General features: G+C 43.4%; 1 protein-coding gene across 2 annotated transcripts in view; it reads left to right on the forward strand.

The window, feature by feature from the left end:
• The window catches only part of AFF4 (ALF transcription elongation factor 4), a 127236-nt gene that overhangs the window by 20057 nt on the left and 83634 nt on the right, over window positions 1–23545 (forward strand). The gene's annotated exons all lie outside the window — the stretch shown is intronic.

Raw genomic sequence — 23545 nt, forward strand, 5'->3', positions numbered from 1 at the left:
GAAACCCACGCAAACACGGGGAGAACATACAAACTCCTTGCAGATGTTGCCCTGTATGTATTTATGGCTCTGCTCCCACTCTCCCTCCCTTGTATTTATGGCTCTGCTCCCACTCTCCCTCCCTTGTATATATGGCTCCGCTCCCACTCTCCCTCCCTTGTATATATGGCTCCGCTCCCACTCTCCCTCCCTTGTATATATGGCTCCGCTCCCACTCTCCCTCCCTTGTATATATGGCTCCGCTCCCACTCTCCCTCCCTTGTATATATGGCTCCGCTCGGCTCCCCCATCAAACTTACACTCACGTCGCTGAACTTCCTTCCCGTCGCTGAACTTCCCTCCCTGCATCTTGCGGCGCTTCAGCTCCTGTGCGGAGCGGTCACATGCTACCGCTCATTAAGGTCTATGAATATGGACGCCACGCCTATGACCGCTCAGCGCTGGATGAAGCCGCCGCGCCGACAGGGACTGCTAGGTGAGTATCAGCTGCTGCACCGCCGCTGGCTCCCCTACAGCCCGGTGCTGGGCCGCGGACCGGTGTTTGGGGACCCCTGATTTAGGAGACCCACTGTTTAATAATGGCCCTTTAAGAATTAGTGCTGCCTGATGCCCTGGTAAAAATAGGCTCTGTGATTTTAAGAGTCCCTCCTTCATAAATGAAACAAGATGTGTCTGCTTATGTGTCACATACCACATGACCAGCTAGGGTTGTTAAGTGTTACAATGACATTTCCCAGTAAATGCATTTGTATTGGGTGAAAGCAATGTTAAAGTTGAAAAACGCATCAAAAACGCTGCATCTGAACATAGCCCAAGTGGTGGAGGAACATTTTGGTCTGGGGTTAATTATATTGCCTTACATAGTCATTAACCTGGAAAGGTGTACCTTTACATATTTCCCAGCAAAATCCGTTTTGCTATGTTTTTGGTGCATCAGTAAAAATGGCATGAAACTCGTGACATTGTTTAAAGCTGTGAACTAGGAGTCAGAAATGCTTCCAGGGGCGATCCCCATGATGTCCCCGTGTCATTTGAGCAGTGTTTCCATCATTTTGAGACGTTTTTAGACCTTAAAAGGACTCCTGGGGAGATCGCGGTAAAAATGCTCAGGTCTCCTATAGACTTATATTGGGCTCGTTGTTCTGTCCGAGTACCAGAGTATTCCAATTTGCTCGACCCGAACAACGAGCACCCGAGCGTTTTAGTGCTCGCCCATCACTAATCACCAGCAGTGAGGAGAAGCAGAGAAAGTGGGAGCAGGAGAGGGCATGATGGGACTGTCTGTGTCTGGAGACAGAGGATTGTTGAGGAACATTTCTGATGAGGAGTTGAGATGGATGGGGGGAGGGAGAGATGACCAGTTCCTTACTAGGTGTAGGGATTAGGGGGGTTAGCAGAAAGTAAAAGATTATAGGGGTCAGAGTGAAGACAAGCAGAAACATTGTTTACACTGACTAAGGGCCCCGTCACACAGTGATCTCGCTAGCGAGATCGCTGCTGAGTCACAAGTTTTGTGACGCAACAGCGATCTCACCAGCGAGATCGCTGTGTGTGACAGCGATCAGCGACTGGCCCCCCTGCCGGTATCACTGATCGCTCTTGGAAAGCCCTGGACATTTCTTTGATCGTTGGTCTCCCGCTGGCCAGCACACATCGCTGCGTGTGACAGGCGGGAGACAAGCGATCAGCTGGTAACTAACGTACACATTGGGTATCTAAGAGACGCACGTCCCTTAGAAACCCGATGTGTACCTTAGTTACCAGCTCCCTGCATCAGTGCGCTGGTAACTAAAGTACACAGCAACGCCGTGCGCTCGGCGTTGCTGGTTCTGATCGCTGGTGAAGCTCTCTGTTTGACAGCTCACCAGCGATCATGTAGCGACTCGCCAGCGATCCTGACACGTTGATATCGTTGTTGGGATCGCTGTTGAGTCGCTATGTGTGACGGTACTTAAGTATCCAGTTACCTTCAGTTACATTCTGGTTCAATTCTGTATTCTTCCATAACTCCACACACTTTATGATGCACTTCTATGATGTACTCTGCAGACTGACGTCTTGTAGACGTATGGTTTGCAATATATTTGCTACAAAGTGCATTCAGGTGTGAAGCAGAGAGGAGTGGTCGGTGCTCATCTTGGTCACATAATTAAGAGTGGACCAGATGCATATGATTTAGCCAAAGTAAACAAGGTCATAAATAACATTAGGGTAAAGCAGGGGTTAGTTGAAAGACATACCAAGTGAATGCTAGCAGAAGTAAGAAAAGTCAGTTTGGAAAGTTGGGTAACGTACCAAATTGTTTGCAAGAGGCTGAGGTATGGGAAAGTCAATTTGAAAAAGCTGGGTAACAGAGGTCGCATTAACGCCTGTCTGGGCGTCTATGACGCACAGGCAGGCGAAAAAACGCCTTCAGATTAGTACGATACGTCAACGGGACGCATCGTTCTAAGCTACAGTGGCAGCGAGTTGGACGGAGCTGGGGAAAGGGCAGTATCAGATGTTGCGGAGCGACTCACGTCAGTAGGCGGGGTTTGTATAGTGATTCCCCGCCTCGTTTTCGGATTGGTGGAGTCTTGCAGATTACGTCACGGGTGCTGTGTTAGCCCCTCCCACACAGCGTTGTGTGTGCGGCCAGAGCTGAGGAGTGAGGACAGTGATGGAGATTACCGGGGGGAGGACGCTGACCGGCTGCACCGTTATCATCCTTCTGTGAGGCGGGAGAGCGCGGCCGGGGACCGCAGCTGCGTGCACGGTGCGTGGTAAGTGTACTGCATGGGAACATTGGGAAAGTGGTCGCGCAGGGCGCCCTCCATCCATAGCAAGGTCGCCTGTACGGTACTAATCCCCGGGGACTCGCAGGGGGAGGGGAGCTGTTATTGCCGCTGTGCTGAGGCCTGTGGCCTGTGGCCAGTGACCTGTATGTGCATGCTGTCATCTGCCCGACTGCTATAGGCAGAGCCGACCACCGGTGTCTGGGGGCACTGATTTGTTTCCATTGTTATCATGGACGATGTGTACAATTGGCTCCTGAGCGTCAGCAATCATATGTGCAGCAAATGGATTATGTCACTGAGGGGGCTGTGCAATGGTGTGTGTGTGTGTGTGTGTGTTGGTCTGTGCAATGGTGTGTGTGTACTCCTCCGTGGTGAAAAATACTCCTCAGAAATATTGGGAGGAGTATTTTTACTCCTCTGAAAAATATGTAGCGCGACCTCTGCTGGGTAATGTACCTGTAGGAAGAATAGAGAAATGGGCATGTTGATTAGAGTGCAATGATGGCAGGTTACAGTCTGTATACATCATATTAAATTCTGGATTAATTCTTCCATAACGCCACACACACTTCTAAGATGCACTTAGTTAGGTCCATATATATTTGGACAGAGACAACATTTTTCTAATTTTGGTTTTAGACATTACCACAATGAATTTTAAACAAAACAATTCAGATGAAGTTGAAGTTCAAACTTTCAGCTTTCATTTGAGGGTATCCACATTAAAATTGGATGAAGGGTTTAGGAGTTTCAGCTCCTTAACATGTGCCACCCTGTTTTTAAAGGGACCAAAAGTAATTGGACAATTGACTCAAAGGCTATTTCATGGACAGGTGTGGGCAATCCCTTCGTTATGTCATTCTCAATTAAGCAGATAAAAGGCCTGGAGTTGATTTGAGGTGTGGTGCTTGCATTTGGAAGGTTTTGCTATGAAGGAAATATGCGGTCAAAGGAGCTCTCCATGCAGGTGAAACATGCCATCTTTAAGCTGAAAAAACAGAAAAAACCCATCCGAGAAATTGCTACAACATTAGGAGTGGCAAAATCTACAGTTGGTACATCCTGAGAAAGATAGAAAGCACTGGTGAACTCATCAATGCAAAAAGACCTGGGCGCCCACGGAAGACAACAGTGGCGGATGATCGAAGAATAGTCTCCATGGTGAAGAGAAACCCCTTCACAACAGCCAACCAAGTGAACAACACTCTCCAGGAGGTAGGCGTATCAATATCCAAATCTACCATAAAGAGAAGATTGCATGAAAGTAAATACAGAGGGTTCACTACATGGTGCAAGCCACTCATAAGCATCAAGAATCAAAAGGCTAGACTGGACTTTGCTAAAAAAAACCATCTAAAAAAGCCAGCACAGTTCTGGAAGAAGATTCTTTGGACGGATGAAACCAAGATCGACCTCTACCAGAATGATGGAAAGAGAAAAGTATGGCAAAGGCGTGGCACAGCTCATGATCCAAAGCATACCACATCTGTAAAACACGGTGGAGGCAGTGTGATGGCTTGGGCATGCATGGCTGCCAGTGGCACTGGGTCACTAGTGTTTATTGATGTGACACAGGACAGAAGCAGCCGAATGAATTATGAGGTATTCAGAGCCATACTGTGTGCTCAGATCCAGCCAAATGCAGCCAAACTGATTGGTAGTCGTTTAATACTACAGATGGACAATGACCCAAAACATAAAGCCAAAGCAACCCAGGAGTTTATTAAAGCAAAGAAGTGGAATATTCTTGAATGGACAAGTCAGTCACCTGATCTCAACCCAATTGAGCATGCAATTCACTTGTTAAAGACTAAACTTCAGACAGGCCCACAAACAAACAGCAACTGAAAACCACCGCAGTGAAGGCCTGGCAAAGCATCAAACAGGAGGAAACACAGCGTCTGGTGATGTCCATGAGTTCAAGACTTCAGGCAGAGAGTTTTCAACCAAGTACTAGAAATGAACATTTTATTTACAATAATTTTATCCGTCCAATTACTTTTGGTCCCTTTAAAAACAGGGTTGCACATGTTAAGGAGCTGAAACTCCTAAACCCATCATCCAATTTTAATGTGGATACCCTCAAATGAAAGCTGAAAGTTTGAACTTCAACTGCATCTGAATTGTTTTGTTTAAAATTCATTGTGGTAATGTCTAGAACCAAAATTAGAAAAATGTTGTCTCTGTCCAAATATATATGGACCGCACTCTGCAGACTCGTTTTGTTAGCCATCAAAAGGTATCATAACTACAAGATTATCTTGTTTTTCCCACTGAAAGCATTGTTTTTTCAACTGTCTAACACTACCAAACCCCAATTTTTCTTTTAAAGTCAATAATCCTTCAGCACAAACATCTGAATCTGGTGTTTCAGGGCTTCAGATGTATTCCCTGACGTAGCTACTGATGAGTGGTTAAAATATTTTTATCCACTCTTAGATAAATGTATATAAATCTGATGTAAATTTGTCAAATGGAAAATTGAGTTGGGTTCACTAACTTTCAAGCACTTGTACATGTTAAATTCAGTTCAAAGGCATATTGCTTTATGTTGGCATTAGACATTGTCCTTTCTGCTTTGTGGCCTTTCATGTTGTGTACAATGCTCTTGTTCTAATCTATGGTAACTTGACCTACAGATGTTTCTGTTATAATCATCACGAAGCTTGTGGCTAATTGACATGTTGTGGAGAAGTGAAGACCAGTGATTTTCGGGTCTTACGGAAGCATCTTATCGGCTGTCTTTTTTTCAGTATACATAAAGGGGGAGAATTACGGTACTTAATTATTTTTTTTTTATTCAAGATAACATCTGGAAAACATTGCTTTCCTTCAAAATACTGTCCCTTTACATAACACAATACTTCAACATTAGATGATATTCCCCTCTCCCACTGGTTTTTCCACTGTTTAAAATATTTTTTTATATTCTTCTGAATTAATGCTGTTAAGTGCCTCCAGCTATTTTTTCTTAACCTATTCTACATCTTGAAAACGCTTTCCCTTTAGGTTTTCCTTCATTCTTGGAAATATGAAAATGTTTCGAACTGTGTAAAAACCATTTGGACAAGTGCATATCATCTAATGGACAGTATTTTGAAGGGGATTAATTAATGTGTTCAAAATGTTATCTTGAAAAAATTTTTTGAAACAAAGTCTCGTGTGTTTTTTTGTTTTTTTTGTTTTTTTTTATGGGGAACCCCTCGTATGTTTTTCGTAACAAGGGCGGTAACCAGGGCTGTGGAGTCGGTAAGCCACAGTTGCGACTCCGACTCCTGGATTTTATCAGGCTCCGACTCCGACTCCTTCATAAATGGCCAATTCATAACAACAAATTTACTGTTGTAAAATATTAAACATCGTGCTTATTCAGTTTCTCACCATCATATAAGTAATCAGACCACTTAGAGCAAAAACTACATTTATTAGAATACAATTAGAATATAGCAAATAACTTTTCTAAACTTTTCTAAACTGTAAGTAAATATGCAATAAACACTTTTATGCAGTTAATAAGAAGAAATCTATAAATTTGTCCTCAGAAAAAGTATTGCCTCTGTCAGATCCTCCTTCATGGATGCCCTCAAATCTGATCTAATTATTTTGAGAGCAGAGAACAACCTCTCTACACTAACTTGTGTTGGTGGCAAAGCAGTAACCACTCGGGTAACATCTCTGACAATGTCAGGATACAGAGGAATCGCTTGTTGCACTGTTATTTTTGATGAACGGTCAAATTTCTCAATTTCTTTTAGTGCACATGAAAAATTCTGCTGAAATGTACTGGCTGTGTTCCTTGATGGGGATGACTCTTCTATGCGGGAACGCTTTGCACGGTCCTTGTGATCCAAATATTTTTCGAAATTAAATTCTTCATCAGTTGATGATGAGGGTGAAGATGTGGCAGGACGACCAAATTCTTCTTGTTCCTCCTGACTGTTCTGCAACCCTTTCATCCTTACTGCTATTTCAAGCAGAGCTTCTTTTCCTTTACTTAGCTGTTGATCATCTAGAAGAATCCGATGCATTGGGTCTACATAAACAGCTGCCAAAAGAATGTTATTTTGTAATAGTAGCTCCTCTCTCCGTTTCATTGATGTAGCAATGCCACTTGCAATTAACCCTCCTTTTTGGGACAGGCGAAACATCAGGTTCTTCCACTCCTTTAAGAAAATACCTGGAGTTAAGTCCTCTGCTTGTAATTTTTTAGTCACTGTAAATGGGTGCTCTAGCAATTTTTCCAGCTCAGTCACCTGATTCCACTGACTTTCATTTAGCGTCAGTTGAGGGTTAGCCATGTCTACAAGAAAGGTTTTCAGTTCAACCAAGCGCTGAATCATTAAGTAAGTACTGCCCCATCGTGTGGCTTGATCAATAATTGCCCCTTTTCCAGCACGTCTCTTCAAAATTGAGTCAACTTTAGGGGTTCTGGCAACAGTAGCCAATTTTCTCACCTTGCCAATCAGTGCAGCAGCATGTCCTTCTTGCAGACTGTCTCTTATAGCCAGCTGTAGCGTATGCACAACACAGCGCATGTGATGAATGAAAGAACATATTGACACAGTTTCAACAAGATCATCTAAACTATCATGTTGCTGTTCATCTGAAGCAACTTCAGTTTGCTCCTCAGTTACAATACTGTGTTCCTCTATTTCAAACATTTCTGTGTCTGTGGACCCAGAATGTTCTTCTAGCTGCTGGTCACCATCATTACTCTCATTCATTAGCTTAATAGTACTTATCATATTTGAAGCATTGTCAGTTACGACAGAAAGAACTTGCTCTTTTTTAAGTTCATAGTCTTGCAGAACCTTTTCCACCAAGACCTGGAGAAACTCACTGGTGTGATGAGCTTTGGTGTCTTTTACTGCCAATGTCTTGGTAACTATTTCATTTTTGTCACAAACAAATCGGACATTGATGGCAAAATAGTTCACTCTGTGACGTGTGCAGGCATCCATTTTAAGAAACAGAAAGCGTCCCTTGAGAGTTTTTTTAAGTTCTTCCTTTTGTTTAAAAGCTTCTTCGATTACTAATTTTCTAATACTCTCTCTCTCTCCAGAGAAACACCAAGCTTGCGGGCCATTTCCCCATTCAGACACATAAAAACTGGTCGTGAAAATAATGAAATAGGCACACTATCCTTTACAACAAGCTCTATTATCTGTTTTTTAAATGTATCTACTGTCATTGTCACAGTAACTTTGTCACTGACAAAATATCTTGCAACTGATGGCTGCAAAGTTCTCTGCTCCTTTGCTTGGCTGGAAGAGCTGGGCACTGGTTCATTGGTTTGAATGCAGTCTTTCTCATCCACTGCTTTCAGTACTTCTGGATGAAAGCGCTGTAAATGTCTCTTTAGATTAGAAGCTCTGGTAGGAGCATTTTTATCTTTGCCCGAATATGCACTCATCTTGGCTTCACAGCATTTGTTTTCGTCTGGATCATTTGTCATACACTGACAGACATAATGTTTTCTATCTTGAGTGATGGTGAAATGTTCAAATACAGCTGATTTAATGTGATGCTTCTTTGACATTCTCAGGTTTTTAATTCTGCATTCACAATCCAAATGACAATTGTTTTTCCTAAAAACAATTGTACAAAATTATTGCCAGGTCGTACAACTGATATAGTGGTCAGTAATACTGTTATTATTCCTCATGTACTCACAGTTAACTGATGCAAAGTTTGTTGAAAGGATAATACTTCTTACAGTCTTCCTCTTCTGAGTAGCAGGCAGCTGTGAGATGCTTGGAAGATGCACACCTAGTATCTAGTCTAGAGGAGGAGCTTTACTACTAAGAATTTGCAACACATTTTCACTTTCAGTTTCATACATTGTAAGTAGGGGGGTTGGGGCAGCATGAGGTTAACCAAGTATAAGATTAGATAAGGGCAGTGGAGAACAGTGACACACAAGAAGTAAGAAATGTCTCTATCTCCAGCAGAACTGCCTATCACTGTCGTTCATAGTTTGATAGAACATATATATTTGAGTAACATTTATAAAATTCATATGAAAGTTCAGTTATGAAATTATGAAATATTAATACTTTTTTTTTAAAGCTGGAGTCTGTACATTTCTACCGACTCCGACTCCAACCAAAACTGACTCCGACTCCACGACTCCGACTCCACAGCCCTGGCGGTAACTGTTCTCTGCAACATTTGCAACACATGGGTTGCTGTTTTCTATTTTTAGAGCCTTTAGTACCACACTGGATCACTATTGGTCACTACAGCTATTGAGTCTTAAGGCCCCGTCACACTAAGTGAGATCGCTAGCGATATCGCTTAATCGTCACCGATTTTGTGACGCAGCAGCCATATTGCTAGCGATATCGCTATGTGTGATACTTACTTCTGACCTGCTCCCCCGCTGGCTAGCGCTGATCGCGCGAGATCGTCCTGGGCCGTTTCTCGTCGGCCGCTTCCTGTTGGCGCCAACGAGCGACGGGTGGACGCGGACGGGAGGACGTCTTCATCCCCGCGTCTGACACGTAAGTAACGACCGCTGCTGCATCGCTGGTGAGATCTGCCTGTTTGGCAGCTCACTAGCGACCATTTAGCGATGCACCAGCGATCCTGACCAGGTCGTATCATTGTCGGGATCGCTGATGCATCGCTAAATGTGACGGTACCCTTATGCTAAAATACAGAAGTCATTTTGTCAGTTGCCACTTATAGGATCACTAGATGGTGGCCCGATTCTAACGCATCAGGTATTCTAGAATATGTATGTAGTTTATTTATGAAGTTTTAATAATAATGCAATAATGCACCCCCCCAATCCTGATATGCATGGTCCCCTCACCCCCCCAATCCTGGTATGCATGGTCCCCTCACCCCCCTCCAATCCTGGTATGCATGGTCCCCCTCATCCCCCCCCCCTTTCCTGGTATGCAGGATTCCCATTGGGGACAGTGATGATTGTGTGCAAAAACTGTAAAGCGCTGCGGAATATGTTATCGCCATATAAAAATAAAGATGATGATTATTATTATTATTATTTGCATGGTCACCCTCACCCCCCTATCCTGGTATGCATGGTCACCCTCACCCCCCTATCATGGTATGCATGGTCACCCTCACCCCCCCCCCCCCATCCTGGTATGTATGGTCTCTGTTAAAATAAAAAATAGTTATATACTCACCTTCCGACGGCGTCCGATCTCCTTTCCACACGCCCGGCCTCGCGGTCTAAGTAATGCCTTGCGTCTTAGACCGCTGATGACGTCGCGCTCTCGTGAGAGTGACGTCATCTCTGGTCTAAGCCGCAAGGCATTACTGGGACAGCGAGGACGGGCGCGTGGAAAGGAGGTCGGACGCCGTCGGAAGGTGAGTATAACCTTTTTTTTTTTTAATTCTATTTTTTTTACAGATTAAGCACTGTGCCTGCCGCTGATTGGTCGCGGCCGCCAGCAATCAGCGGCAGGCGCAGCTTACCGTTAAAAACAGCTGTGACCAATTAGTGCAGCGGGATTTCAGTTACAGACAGACACCATAAGACAATTATATATAGATGCAGTGCCTTTTTTTTTTCCTTCCAATTTAATCTATAGAAACGTAAAAAGGGTGCTCTCAATGGGAACAAACTTACCTGCTTCATGATTGACAGTTCAAACCACTGGTATTGTTTCTCTGTTGTCCCGAACTGTATCCTTGTCCCTAAAGCGTCAGAGAAGGGCAGTGGCAGTGAAGATCGCCAGATGCAGCGATTACAAGCTCTATTACAAAGAGCTTGTAAGAGCACTAGAGATACAAAAACACACCAGTGCTCCAGAGATAAGCATTATGATGAGCTTAAGCTGCTGGTGCCTGGATAGCTTCTGTGCCTGATCTGTCCCAATGTGTATAGATAGAAGATAAGAGGTCACTGTTGCGGAGGAGGGAGGAAATGGACAGACCTGGGGAGCGTAACCCCCCTTCCCCCCCCCCCCCCCCCCCCCCGGTGCCAAATGCTTCTGCAACCTCCGTAGGGCAGTAAGGAAAGACCGGCGATGCACTCAGGTCATGAAGCGTCGCTGAGCAGTAGCGGTGTTTGGAAGGGGCGTGGTCTGGGTGACATCACCGCAAACTAAGGGACAGGTGCTCAGAGGGGTCAATCCGCCAACGCGTTTCAAAGGTGCTCAGACCTTCTTAGTCATGGCTTGTAAGTGCTGCGCTCCTTGCTTAGGAGTCCTGTGCACCGCTGATAAACTGGTAACCTAGGTAATGAGCAGTACCCAATACATGAACATCCCTCCATTCTTAAGAATGGAGATGATTTTTTTATACCAACTAAATTGGACACTTGTTTTTACAAGAATTTTGCAGGTATATCAATTTACAGTGATGAGACAACCCCTTTTAAGTGTCAGCTTTTTTATTTATAGATGTAAGCTTCAGTATTTGTTACCCGTTTTTATAGTCTTGATAGATGAGACCTTTGGGGTTTAGCCTCTGAGAGAGATATTGTATCTTGTGTCACATGCACACTACTATGCATACCGACGGCATACATACACCCTTCGTGTGTGATTAACCATGTAAAAATGTGGCTCTTCTAGTGCTGGGAAATTTTCATGACTAGGCTGTGTAGGCAGAATATTCCAGGAGATTTGAGGCACAAGTTCGTGCTAATTTGGTTTTGTCCGGCTGTCCTTGTACATTGTACATGCAGTCTGATCTGCAGACCACATGTATAGAAAGGGCAAGCTGAGTAGAATGTCTTTACTGGAGTCTGTATAAAGTTGTGTTTTATTAATTGAACTTGCTGGTGTTTGTATTTGAGTCCATGGGGGCGTCCTACAAGTGATTGATGGCTACATCTGCATGCACAGTCTTACAGGGAAGACACTGTCACTGAATAGGACCCCCACTGGACTCGTATACGTACTAACACCCATGAGTTAGAGTAATAAAATACCACTTTATGCAGAATCTTCTCTAGCAAAGCTACACTACACTACTACTAAATTTATGGAAAATGTAAAAGTTCACACTACAGTAATATTTGATCATAAAAGTAGGGCATTTAACTGGAAGCATGCAATGAGGAAACCTCAGCTCAATCAATTTAATGAAACAAAAGCCAACAACAGTGGTGGGTATATCCCCCCCCCCCCTTGGCCTTGAACATCAATTATAGCTTGACAACGACGTCTCATGCTATTCATAAGTCGTTTCTGTCTGCTGAGGCATGGCATCCCAATCTTCTTGAAGGGCGGCCCTCAGGTCATTGAGATTCTGGGGTACAAAGTTACGAGCCTCTGCATGGCGACTCAGCTGATCCCATTAGTTTTTCATGGTCTTCGGCTCCGGAAAAAGTGCAGGCCACTCCATTTGAGGTACCCCAGTCTCTAGCAGCCGTTCCCTACTTACGCGACCTCGATGAACTTGGAGCATTGTCGTCCATTAAGATTAAACTAGGCCTTTGTGGTTCGTGCAGAGGCGCTGAATGGATTAATAATGTTAAAGTACTTGGGACTTTTCACTCTACCATTAACAAAGTGTAGGGCAGTTCTGTTTTGTCTAGACACACTTGCCCACACTTTAGCACCATCACCAAAGTCTCGTCTGGTGACAACAGTGGCTGATTCATAGCACTCTCAACATCTCCAACATCGTTGGCGGCCATCATTTCTCTTTTGTGTGAATTGACTTTCATCAGTGAGCAACACTGAGGACCATTGGTCCCTTATTGAGCATAGATGCTCACTGGCCCATGCAAGGTGATGACGCCTGGTGGTGTGGTCATTTAACCTTGCAGGTCATCTGGCACACAGGCCATGCTGAGGTAAATTGTTTTGAATGGTCTGACGTGACTCTTGGGTTCCTCTCGCCTCCCTTAAATGTGCCTGGAATTGTGTGGCATTCATCATCCAGTTCTGAAGGGCATTGTTGACAATGAAGCAGTCATCAGTGTTGAATGTGGCCAAAGGCTGTCCACTTCTCTGCCTTTCGGTGACTCTTCCAGTCTCTATCTCTATTACAATCTGCTGATGAGACTAGGGGTTACTGTCACGAATGTGTCACGTCCTGGGAGATCTGGGGTTAGAAGATCACTATGTTTTGTGAACTGCAGATCTTCCATTCAGCCTGTATTTTTCTGTCCCATATTTAATGGATTTTGTCTCCTTTGGTGCTGAAGAGGTTACCAACCCTTTCTGTGCTGGTCAGAAACTTGCATTTCAATTTCAGCTGCTTCTGAGCTCGTCATTTCCTCTCCCTATACAACCTGGCCAGAGCTCTCTGCCTTGCCAGTGAAAGCTTTGCTTCCTAGCTCTGTAGGTGCTGTGCTGAATTGTAGACCGTAGTTACTACTGGAGATTGTTGCTTGCTGTTTTTGGGTGTAGGCTTTCCTCATTAGTAATGTAGAGAAACGTGACAGTCAGGTGTTAGATGAAAATAAATGATTTTATTTAGTGTCAAAATACAATTTTACGTTTCGTTCAACAAGCACCTCCATCAGAGTTAATACTGTTATTGGTAAAGTGTTCGGTGGTGTAATCTCAAAAGTCCTGAGGAAGACTCATCGTCAGTGTGAACACAATAGCCACATCTCGTGCTTATGCACACTTTCCTCATTGCCCAATTCCCATTTGGTTGGTACATTCGTATCCTTCCCTATATACCTCTTTACCTTTGAGTGTTTGCTTTTTGTTTTCCCTGTTTTTGTATTTGGGTCTTGTTTACCTTATTTTTCTGTCCCAGGCCTTGTGGTGGGGGAGGGGACAGGTCAGGGTTTTTACAGGAGCATAGTAAGGTTGGAGACTCTGGCCCCTCTACCTTCAACAGTACACCTGGGATAGTTAGGGTTCCAATTCTAGGGACAGTTTGAGGCCCCCCTTCCTTACCGAAGACTATCATAGAGTGACAGTGACACTCTAAACTCAGTGGCCACTTCCATCTGAGAACATCCTGCTTGAAGCCTCGCAATGCTGAGGTACTATTGATCAATTGTTAGGTGTCGTCTTGGTTTCATGATGTCAAAATGTGAAGGGAATGATGTGGAGGACTGTTTAACCCCTTAACCCCCAAGGGTGGTTTGCACGTTCATGACTGGGCCAATTTTTACAATTCTTACCACTGTCCCTTTGAGGTAATAACTCTGAAATGGATCCTGGTGATTCTGACATTGATTTCTCGTGACATATTGTACTTCATGTTAGTGGTAAAATTTCATTCATATAACTTGCGTTTATTTGTGAAAAAAAAACGGAAATTTGGCGAAAATTTTTAAAATTTCGCAATTTTCCAACTTTGAATTTTTATGCCCTTAAATCACAGAGATACGGCACACAAAAAATGTAATAAGTAACATTTCCCACATGTTTACTTTACATCATCACAATTTTGGAACCAAAATTTTTTTTTTTAGGAAGTTATAAGGGTTAAAAGTTGACCAGCGTTTTCTCATTTTTGCAGCACTGTTTTATTTTTACGGACCACATCACATTTGAAGCCACTTTAAGGGATCTACATGATAGAAAATACCCAAAAGTGACACTATTCTAAAAACTGCACCCCTTAAGGTGCTCAAAACCACATTCAAGAAGTTTATTGACCCTTCAGGTGCATCACAGGAATTTTTTGAATATTTAAAAAAAAAAAAAAATGAACATTTAACTTTTTTTCACAAAAAAAATACTTCAGGTTCAATTTTTTTTAATTTACCAAGGGTAACAGGAGAAATTGGACTGCAAAAGTTATTGTGCAATTTGTCCTGAGTACGCTGATACCTGATATGTGGGGGGGAACCACTGTTTCGGCGCATGGCAGAGCTCAGAAGGGAAGGAGCGCCGTTTGACTTTATCAATGCAAAATTGGCTGGCATTCAGATCGGACGCCATGTCACGTTTGGAGAGCCCCTGATGTACCTAAACAGCGGAAACCCCCCACAAGTGACCCCATTTGGGAAATTGCCCCCCCCAAGGAATTTATCTAGATATGTGGTGAGAACTTTGAACCCACAAGGGCTTCACAGAAGTTTATAACGTACAGCGGTACAATTAAAAAATCATATTTTTTCCACAAAAATGATCTTTTCACCCCCAGTTTTTATTTTTGCAAGGGTAACAGAACCCTAAAAGTTATTGTGCAATTTGTCCTGAGTACGTTTATACCCCATATGTGGGTGTAAAAGACTATTTTGGCGCATGGCAGAGCTCAGAAGGGAAGCAGAGCCATTTGACTTTTTTGGCTGGAATTGAGATTGGACACCATGTCGCGATTGGAAAACCCCTGATGTACCAAAACAGTGGAGACCCACCACAAATGACACCATTTTGGAAACTAGACCCCCCCCAAGGAACTTATCTAGATGTGTGGTGAGAACCCCCAAGGGCTTCACAGAAGTTTATAACGACCGGGCGTGAAAATAAAAAAAAATCGTATTTTTTCAACCAGCATGATCTTTTAGTCCCCATTTTTTTTTTTTTTTTTTTATTTTCCCAAGGGTAACAGGAGAAACTGGACCCCAAAAGTTGTCCAATTTGTCCGGAGTACGCTGATACCCCATATGTGGGAGAAAACTACTGTATGGGCACACGTTGGGGCTCGGAAGGGAAGTAGTGAGGTTTTGGAATGCAGACTTTGATGGAATGGTCTGCGGGTGTCATGTGCGTTTGGAAAGCCCCTGATGTACCTAAACTATTGAAACTTCCCACAAGTGACCCCATTTTGGAAACTAGACCCCCCACGGAACTTATCTAGATGTGTGGTGAGCACTTTGAACCCCCCCCCCCAAGTGCTTCACAGAAGTTTATAACGCCCGGGCGTGAAAATAAACAAATCATTTTTTTCCACAAAAATATTTTTGCCCCCAATTTTTTATTTTCCTAAGGTAACAGGAGAAATTAGACCCCAAAAGTTGTTTTGCAGTTTGTCCTGAGTAGGCTGATACCCCATATGTGGAGGTAAAACACTGTTTGGGCGCATGGCAGAGCTTGGAAGGGATGGAGCACCATTTGACTTTTTCAACGCATAATTGTCTGGAATTAAGATCAGACGCCATGTTGCATTTGGAGAGCACCTGATGTGCCCAAACAGTGGAAACCCCCCCAATTATAACTCCAACCCTAACCCCAACCCCAACACACCCCTAGCCCTAATCTCAGCCCTAGCCCTAACCCTAATGGGAAAATGGAAATAAATACTTTTTTTTTTATTATTATTATTTTTCCCTAACTGAAGGGGTGATAACAGGGGGGTTTGATTTACTATTTATAGCGGGTTTTTATTTTTGGCAGCTGTCACATGCTAAAAGACGCTTTTTATTGTAAAAATAGTTTTTGCATCACCACATGTTGAGAGCTATAACTTTTCCATATTTTGACCCACTGAGTCATGTGAGGTCTTATTTTTTGCAGGACGACTTGACGTTTTTATTGGTATCATTTTTGGGCACGTGACATCTTTTGATCGCTTTTTATTCTGATTTTTGGGACAGAATGAACAAAAACCAGCGTTTCATGAATTTCTTTTGGGGGGGTGCGTTTACACAGTTCCGTCTGCGGTAAAATTGATAAAGCGGTTTTATTCTTCGGGTCAGTACGATTACAGTGATACCTCATTTATGTCGTTTTATGTTTTGGCACTTTTATGCAATGAAAACAATTTTTTATAAAAAAAATAATTATTTTTGCATCGCTTTATTCTGCGAGCTATAACTTTTTTTTAATTTTTTTGCTGATGACGCTGTATGGCGGCTCGTTTTTTGCGGGACAAGATGACGTTTTCAGCGATACCATGGATATTTATATGCGTCTTTTTGATCGCGCGTTATTGCACTTTTGTTTCGCGGTATGATAAATCATTTTTTTTTGCTTTAGTTTATTTTTATTTTTTAAGGGGTTAGCTAAAGGGGTTAACTAGTGGGACAGTTTTAAAGGGCGGGTCATTACGGATGCGGCGATACCAAATATGTGTACTTTTATTGTTTTGTTTTGTTTTTTTTTTTCCAAAAAATGAATTAGGGAATATTTTTTTTTTTTTTTTTTTAATTTAGCGATTTTTTTTTTTTTAAATTATTTTTACTTTTTTTTTTTTTTAACTTTATTACATTGTCCCAGGGGGGACATCACTGTCATGTGACAGATCGCTGATCTGTCGCATCACAGATCACTGTGACAGATCAGCGATCTGTCACAGGCACTGCACAAGGCTTCCTCCTTGCCTGCGCTTTGCAGGCACAGAGGAAGCCAGCTCCCTGCAGGCCCCCGAAGGTCCCCGTCGCCATCTTGGATTCGGGGACCTGCAGGGATGGAGCCCCCCGCAGCAGCGCTGCACATTGCGCTGCTGTGGGGGGCTCAGGGAAGCACGGAGGGAGCCCCCTTCCTGCCAATGCTTCCCTTTAACCCCCGGTACACCGCGATCGTGTGTGATCGCGGTTTGTAAGGGGTTAACGTGTTGGGGGCGGTCCGTGACCGCCCCTGACACATTGTGCCGGGTGTCAGCTGTGATAATCAGCTGACACCCGGCCGCGATCAGCGGCGCTCACCACGTGGACGCTGCTGATCGCTGTGACGTACTATCCTGTCCCTGGGAATGAAGTCCCAGGGCACATGGACGGGATAGTACGTCACATGACAGAAAGGGGTTAAAAACCAATTCTAATTGAACCCCAAAATGTATTGTGTGTTTCAGGGATCAAACACCTGTTATGAATATTGCCATTAACCTCCTTGCTGAAGAACAGCAAGTTGTGCAAAAAGTAAGGAAACATTGAACAGTTGGACATGTGCATTCAAAACAGTAGAGACCATCACATTACGTTCATCTGAAAAGGTCATTTTATTCAACTTCTTTTTGACCTACATGACCATGTAGATGACTTCGAAGGCTGATCTTACTGAAAGCTTCTTTTTAAAGAGACTCTGTCACTTGATTTACGCTGCAAAAACCATGAGCAGCATGAATCGGAGCCTGACTGCACAATTGCATCTAGATGTTTTTCTCCAAAACGTTCTGGTGTACTTTGAGCCGTCACAGATCTATAAGGAGAGACTAAACTATTCCAGGTCAGCCCTGTTCCAGGTGAAGTCATCTGGGGTCAGCGTTGGACTAGTCTCATCTCTCCCTTCCTTCTCTGCTTGAGGTTTGGGCAGCATGAGTCAACTGACCGGTTCCCTTTTGCAGGACTTGTCCAGTGAGGAAACCACCTGATCCCCTCCCCCTCTTTTTTATTTTTGTATAAATATTGTCCACCTTTCTGAGCTGTCTAAAAATCAACTTTGCTGTGCTCCAAAACAACGTGTTCAAGAACTCCCGGAAAGGTTACAGCAGGATTTGTCACTAAAATTTGCTTTTACCTCTGTAGACGTTGCGGTGAATATGATTTATTCTGCGGTGGTTTATTCTTGGTTGCAATGTTGCCTTCTGGAGCAATAGTTTACTTGTATTATTACGTAAAGAAAAAGCGTGGATGACCCCAGTGAAAATTGGAGCACACAGCCATGTTCTATTACCCATTTGGGGAGGGGGGGGGGGTGGATGTTTGCCATTGTTTTAATAAGCACGTGTTTTAGCCAACTTTGCCTAATTTCTCCTCTCCTGGCCTTTTCTAAAGAACAATTGCATGTGTGATATCTCAATTCTAGAGCATCCTTACGCTCTCACAGTCAGGGTGCGCTGACTGTATCGGACCTAGGGACTCACCTTAGCATGGCAGCGGACAGCTGTCAACTTAATCATACACTTCAAGGCAAAATTGTAAGCGGACAGGGCTTGTATATTAGCCAAGACTCAAGTAAAATAAGTATTGTCACTGTATAGTGTATTTGCGGTGGGGCAACACGGATGCAGCTATGTGTGCTTGTGAAGAGGTTGTTGTGTTTTGTGTCCATTCTTGATGGTATGATGGCCGTATTATGGTAAGCATCAGCAGAAGACAGACAATGGATCCACATTCCAGGTATGCCTTCCTGATGCTTAAAAGCACCCTTGTATAAGAGAAAACAAGGGCGGGGGCGCAGACATAGGGCTTCACCTGGTATAAATCAATTAAAATATAAAAGTACTCTGGAGTTCTCACACTTTATGGGTTGTGTTCAGACACAACCACTCTCAGCGTTTGTTGCAGTCATATAGCTGCTGCAGAGCTCGTGCAGGTGGACAACGTCCACTAGGTATCAAAAGTTGAGGATCCAAGAAAAGCACTTCTGAGCATCCGCGCTGCTTTAGTGATAAGAATTCTTCAGAAATCCATATAAATCTTTCAAGTTCTTTATTATATGTACTACAGAAGCTACGCATTTTGAGGTGACAAACCGCACCTCTTCTTCAGGTTGCAGTACAGAGTTGTCTCTGTACTGTAACCTGAAGAAGAGGTGCGGTTTGTCACCTCGAAACGCGTAGTTTCTGTAGTACATATAATAAAGAACTTGAAAGATTTATATGGATTTCTGAAGAATTCTTATCACTAAAGCAGCGCGGATGCTCAGAAGTGCTTTTCTTGGATCCTCATTTTAAAAGCACCCTTGGCTTTTTCACTTAATTTGACTTGATGTCAATTAATGTAAGACGTGCGGCTGTCTCAAAATCATGTAGCTATTGGCCACTGTGTTGTGAAATGCTTGTGGCCAGCTGCACTGTATAGTTTCTCAGTGATTGACTGCAGTGCTTTCGACATGTCCCTGTTGAAGCCGAACAGTAGAGATTGGGGCACTGTCCGAGAGAGAGCGTTGAACCTGAGAAGGGTAAGGAACTTCCGTTTGCTTTTGTACAGGTAAGCTGTGTTTATGGGAAAATTTGTTTTTTGAAAGGGGGCAAATCCTTTCAGTACGTGTATTTGTGGCTTGAAATGTTTGCAAATGGGTTTCGTTAAAACATTTTGCATTAGGACTCTGTTGCTGACTGCAGAAAGAGCTGAGACTTTCAGTGATCTCTGTTGGTAGTTTTTATCTTTTTTGTCTTTTTCTTGATCTAGTGGTTGACTGTAAAAATTCTGTTAAAGGGAAGTGATCCTCAGGAAAGACCTGTTGTTCATTTCGGGTTTCTGTGTCTTCCAATCTTCCAATAATGTGTGTGTGTGTGTGTGTGTGTGTGTATATATGTATATAATATACACACACACAGGACTCACCATTCACAATGATCTTTGTACACGCTCATTAGATGCTTAAGAAGTAAATTGTTTCATTTTTTATTAAATCATCAGCACACTTGAAAGATACAAAACTTTGTAAGAAATCTTATTTCAGAAATTTACTCCACCTGAATTGATCAGTCATTATCATAAATTGCAATTCTTAGGTATACTGTGTACTCAGTGAAGACCGACCATCCCATTACAGAGAGAGGAGATGGTGGCTGCTACTGATGATTCTGTGTAGATGGGAGGAGCTGTAGGCAGAGCTCCTCCCCCTCCCATCAGCAGCTGCCATCTCCTCTCTCAGTAATGGGACAAAAAAAATCAAAATCTGTTTAAAACATTAAGTCATTTTTTAATTTTAGCTACTCCATAAGGGAAACTAAATCAAGAAATGAATGAATAGACTTAAGTCAGGAAATAAAGGAAAACATTGTTAAAGGTAGTTTGATAATCTCCAGCTGATGAACCAATTATCACTAGTAATTGTAGTGCAGCCCCTGCCACTGAGCTGCCAATCAACGGTGTGTGTGTGGGGTTATATAGAGAACTGGCAGGTCTGCAGCAGATAAGTTTCTAGGGAAAACTGCAGCAAGCAGCCCAGTTAGTGATGCATCATGCTGGAAAAGGGTTTGCTCATCACCAAATTGCTCCTGGATCATTGGGAGACGTTGCCTTTGAAGGTTGTTTAGATGGCATTCTTTATTCACGGCAGTGTTTCCTTTAAAGGCCTTGACCTAATGGTAGGTTATATAAACTCCAAAAGGAAGAAAGCTTTAAACAAGGGCCACAAATAAAACAAATGTTTTTTTTCAATACATAAATATAAAACCAAAATAGACACACACAAAAAGTAAGAAACCACTGAGACGGCAGATAATGGGTATGCCTGAATGTACATGTAATCAATAGGTTTGTGTGTCACTCTATTAAAAAAAATCCTTTATGCTCTAGCTGACAGATATATTTCCACATGCTATTAGTATAGATCAAAAATTGCTATTGCAAGTATTAGGAACCATAAATTTCAAAGTATAACATTAGCTGTAAGTGTATGGCAGCATCTGTGTCATAGTATAAGTAGTAAAGCCGCCAGAAGCTATCAAATATGTTAGTAAGCAAAAAGGGGGAATAAGTTACAATAATGCTATGGACATGATGCTGCCAGAAACCTAACACTATATATAGATGTAGGTAGATATATCTATCTATCAGCTGTGGTTGAGGTTGGCATGTGAAGCAGTGTGGCTGAAATGTCCAGACGGGTTTTTTCAGACTGCATAAACTGCTCTGTAAAGCAAACAAATGAGACTTCTTTTCCGGCACAAAACAATATTGCGGGTCTGCCCGCTCAGGATAGTGTCCAGTTCTGTAGGCCTTAGCACAGACCAACACACAGGAGATTCAGACATTGAATGAGACTTGATCTCGTTTTATCTGCCCAACCACGCCCCTGGGGGTGAGGATATGTGAGCTTTCATTCCCACCCATCTCTTTTGACTGCTCGTAAAACCCGGCCCTGGAGTGGCCTAATAACTCTTTCAGCACTATATGTGCTGGAGCATGCTTTCCAAGTTCACATCACCGAAGCTACCGACCGCGGTGACACATATCTGCCATCAAGGCCCCGTCCGGCGGCCATCTTACAATATACACATGAGTGATAAATGCAAGCATAGTTATCATGGCACACAAAATTACCTTAGTGAAAGTCCACGAGCTCCCCACACCTGAAGCATGTTTCACACTAAAGTGCTTCATCCTTGGGGAGATGTTGCCTCTGGAGAATGTTTATCTAATTCTTTATTCATGGCAGTGTTCCATTTAAAGGGCTTGACCTAATGATGGGTCATCAATACATGAACTGTGGCGGTCCGACCTCCTGTGCTCCCCACTTATCACCTCTGCCGTCAGGCAATTTACAGAGTGGAGTCACGCTGCCTTGTACCAGAGACCACTCCTGACTGCTGCATATTGGCTCCTAATATTTAGACATTTGGTTAATAGGCCCCACTGTAGTCCTATAAGGAGCCTGTGTGCCGCCCACCTCACTAGAGACTGACGGTGAGAGATGTACTTACGGACCCTTACAGTGAACATTGTGTTGGCTGTACGCTGAGCTATGAGGGGAAAATGCTGATGTAAGACGTGCTGTGTGTTGCATACCGCCTAGAATAGATTTAGTCAGTGATTGCGGACTCTTGAGGATGTTACTTTTAGCATCACTAATGGCCGGACAGACTCCTCGTTTTTCTTCTCGTGAAGTGTGATAAACTTGTACTGAAGTGACCTCAAACTACACACAGGCAGGGCTTTATCATCCTATTTGATAGTGCTTGGTCACAACTGTTATTAAAGCCATGCACCATAGCTGCTTCATTCAGCCTAATGGACTCAGAAGCACGAGGACATAAGCGTTATCGCTGCTCACACCCTTGGCAATCTCTTACTGGAATGATCTGCAAATGTTGGTAACCTTAGCTTCCAGCCTCTGGAGCAGTCTGTGTGGACAATGGCGTTTCATTCTGTCCCTCATCCCCATTCCTCCCATAGGGCTACTTTATGTAGTGTGTGAGTCTCCTCGCAGTGATTCAACCAGTGTAAACTAAGGCATAAAGCAAAGCCCACTACTCAGACCCTGGTACTATTTCAGGTTGTACTAAGGAGTCCATTGCAGAGAGCATGTCTATTTCCACCCCTGCTGGCGTGCAATCCTTATTTAACATTGCTCTTGCTGTCATAGGAGGGTACAAGTCTAGCAGCAAAATCCAGTTTTTGTAGCGTCTTGTGGCTTCACGGAAGCCATTTGTCCTATTTCCATAGATAATTTATTTTGGTTATTAGAATACTTCCTAAAATAATAAACGTACCTGCCTGTTAAATCCTCAGTGTTCCAGCGTCACCAGTCTGGTGCTCTGCTGACATAGCTGCAGCGGTTATGTGCTGCTTACACGTGTGTGTGACCCCTGCAGACAGTCACCGGCCCCAGCAGTGCAATGGAATAGTGAGGGATTTACCATGCGTGTCCCAACCACCCCTCCCCCCTTCTAATTGTCCGAGTCAGTTTTTCATTGTATTCTGGGTTCCCATGGTTCTTTCTGTGGAATTTTTCCTGCTCACGGACTCTAATAATAGTATTTCCATGCTGATAAAGGTAATCATCCTAACATTCCTATCCAAAAAGTTAATTGCCAAAGTGATGATGCTCCTCTGACTAGAGGCTTGTGGGGCGCTTTAAATCAGGTATCAGGAAATCCGCCATCATGGTCTCCTCTGGTCATGTGTCTGTTATTGGGAACCGTCATAGGGCAGAGATGTGTGCGTGTACGGCTACATATAAAACTGAGGAGCTTACTGCTGAGCTCAGATTTGGGGTTGCTGGTAGTTCTGAGACGGGGCGGTGCAGCCCGAACTGTATCCTGTCAACTCCAGGAAACACAGGAATGTTTATGTGGCTTGTCCCAGGCAGGCTGCCGAGCACTGGTCGGGTGGGCTTCATTCCAACATGAGCTGGAATTGCAGCTCTTTCTTTTCATAGCTAGAAGCAGTTATGTTTTATGGGGAAGTGTCCTATCTACAGAAACCAAAGCAAATGTTCGCTTCTCCCCCAGAGTTGTTAGCCTGGCACACAGGAGACTTTGAAAATGGCATTTTCAAGTGGTGAGATGGTTCGCTTCTCATTTATGAGCCTTCA

The sequence above is a fragment of the Dendrobates tinctorius genome, unplaced genomic scaffold, assembly GCF_039654945.1.
Source record: "Dendrobates tinctorius isolate UK_male_01 unplaced genomic scaffold, ASM3965494v1 ptg000001l, whole genome shotgun sequence".
NCBI lineage: Eukaryota > Metazoa > Chordata > Amphibia > Anura > Dendrobatidae > Dendrobates > Dendrobates tinctorius.